This window comes from Vipera berus (assembly GCF_964194415.1).
Source record: "Vipera berus genome assembly, chromosome: 2".
Classification (NCBI taxonomy): Eukaryota; Metazoa; Chordata; class Lepidosauria; order Squamata; family Viperidae; genus Vipera; species Vipera berus.
The window spans coordinates 1,108,411-1,110,903 of NC_138203.1; the positions used below are offsets into that span (position 1 = coordinate 1,108,411).

The window sequence follows — 2,493 nt, forward strand, 5'->3', positions numbered from 1 at the left end:
ATCCTTATTAGGTCAGATTCACGAACCCGACGTGGATAATTCACAGCGGTGCGAATCCATCCGCGGGCCTTTTGCAAGCATGCAGGTAGGGATCGCTTTCACCTGCTCACACAAACCTCTTTTGTGGAACCAAACTTTTTCTGGAAGCACACGAGCAAACAAGACACGCAGGTGCTTCTGAAGCACGGCGGGACCTGCGAGAGTAAGGCAGGACCTCATTCCAGATTAACATTCATACTAATAAGAAAGGCCAACGTTTTAAAAAAAAAAAGCTCTTCCCCATGGCACCCAAATATCCAAATATGCCTGGGAGGATAAAAGGTTTTTAAGAAGGGACTGGAAAACCACTTGTCCGAAATGGTATAGGGTTTCCTGCCTGAGCAGGGGGTTGGACTAGATGACCTCTAAGGTCCCTTCCAACTCTTGTTATTTTGCTATTCTGTTATTCACGCTTCCTCACATTGCTGGAATAAACTGGACTAAGGAACACAGGCGCTGCAGTAAACTAGGCCACTAATTCTGTTGCTAAGTGAAACATCTGTTAAGTGAGTTTTGTCCCATTTTACGACCTTTCTCGCCACAGTTGTTAAGTGAGTCACTGCCGTTGTTAAATTAGTAACAGGGTTCTTCAGTGAATCCGGCTTCCGCCTTGACTTTTTATTTTATTTTATTTTATCTTTTTTAATTCCATTTATATCCCGCCCTTCTCCGAAGACTCAGGGCGGCTTACAAGCTTAGCAGTAGCCTTCATTCTATGTATATGCCTGCTTATTAGGGCTTTCACACACACCCCCAAGCGGCATTATTACAAAGTCAGCTTAATTGCCCCCAACAATCTGGGTCCTCATTTTACCTACCTCGGAAGGATGGAAGGCTGAGTCAACCTTGAGCCTGGTGGGATGCGAACCTGCACTAATTGCAGGCAGCTGGTGTTACTTAAGGAGGCATCAGCCCACTGCTCCACCAAGGCTTTGCTTGTCAGAAGGTCGCAAAAGGGGATCACCTGACTCCAGGACTCTGCGACCATCATAAAGATGAGTCAGTCGCCGAGCATTCTGAATTTTGATTATGTGATTTTACGGCAGTCGTTAAAAAAACAGCGGTGAGTCACTTTTTTCAGTGCCGTCGTACCTTCGGTCAGTAAGCAAGCTATTTGTAAGCTGAGGATTACCTTTGAGATGCCTTCCAGAGACTCTCTGGATAGTTTCTAGGTCTATCAGAAATAGTATAGGTCTCCTGGGAGAGCAGGGGTTGGACTAGATGACCTCCAAGGTCCCCTTCCCACTCTGTTGCTGTTACTCTTGATAAATAGGGTCCTGACAATCTTTGCACTGTCCAAGAGAACTTCTCAATTTGGTAACGGGAAGACATCATCCGAAATTTCACTTTAGGGATAATTCCATGGAATTGTGGAATTACCCCCTTAATTATGTCTAGGCCTCGTCTCCGTCTTTGCCAAGCCTTTAGCTTCAGCTGAGAATCAGGAAAGGGAACCATGGCTTCTAATCCATGAGGAACCTCTGGAGATATCCTAAAGGATCTATTCTCTCCCTGCCATAATTCTGGGGCAAAATTAAGGGATCAGTTCCTCAGGCAATACCTCAATTAGCCCAGGAACCAATTCTACCCTGCCCGTAAGTGAAATATTTGACTCCTTAAAACTTTTGGAAGACTGCAAGAATTCTTGGAAGAAAACCACGATGTAGGGATCTGGGGTGGCCTGAAATGGGATCCTGGTGGAAAAAAAAAGAACTGTGGTCTGTTTGCCAAATTCTAAGTCAGGTTGGCCCCAATTCTGAATGAAAAGTATTAAAGTCGTGGGAAATGGCTTATATTCTAAGTTACATTCATTCATTTCTGGAAGAGCTTCTTAACGGTCTGAGGAGAGAAATAATAACGACCAATGGAAAGATCTCCTAAGGATCTGCAGTAATTTCTGCAAGCCAAATCCAGGATCTCACTCTAATACTGATTAATTTCTGCAATTCTCACCCTAACTCCTTTTAAATCAAAGCGAGAAACTCATCAAGGAGAGAAGCAACCTAGAACTAAGGAGAAATTTTCTCACAGTGAGAACAATCAACCAGTGGAACCATCTGCCTCCAGAGGTTGTGAATGCTCCAACACTGGAAGTTTTAAAGAAGAGACTGGACAGCCACTTGTCTGAAATGGTGTAGGGTTTTCTGCCTGAGCAGGGGGTTGGACTAGATGACCTCCAAGGTCCCTTCCATCTCTGTTATTATTATTATTGTCAAAGAGCACTCAAAACACCAATATAAAAGGGGAAAAGAAGCAAAAATCTAGCCCAGATGGAGTTAGTGACTATGTAGATTGGGTGTCAAACTCGCAACATCACATGACACAACCTTTTTGCCATTGCCGGCAATGGGGTGGTCACAGTTTCACTATGATGCATCTGGCTGGCTGGCAGTTTGACACACCTGGTGTAGATGCATCTATTGAGTTTCCCTTTTAACAAAAGGGAAGCTGTTT

At 44.2% G+C, this 2,493-nt stretch overlaps 1 long non-coding RNA gene across 1 annotated transcript; it reads right to left on the minus strand.

The window, feature by feature from the left end:
• Positions 1 to 264: 264 nt before the first annotated feature.
• Positions 265 to 2,056, minus strand: LOC308660925. Its single transcript, XR_014024845.1, has 2 exons — positions 965 to 2,056; positions 265 to 648 (listed from the first exon to the last, which is right to left on the minus strand). It is a non-coding gene; the product is annotated as an uncharacterized lncRNA (long non-coding RNA).
• Between the last annotated feature and the right edge of the window lie 437 nt (positions 2,057 to 2,493).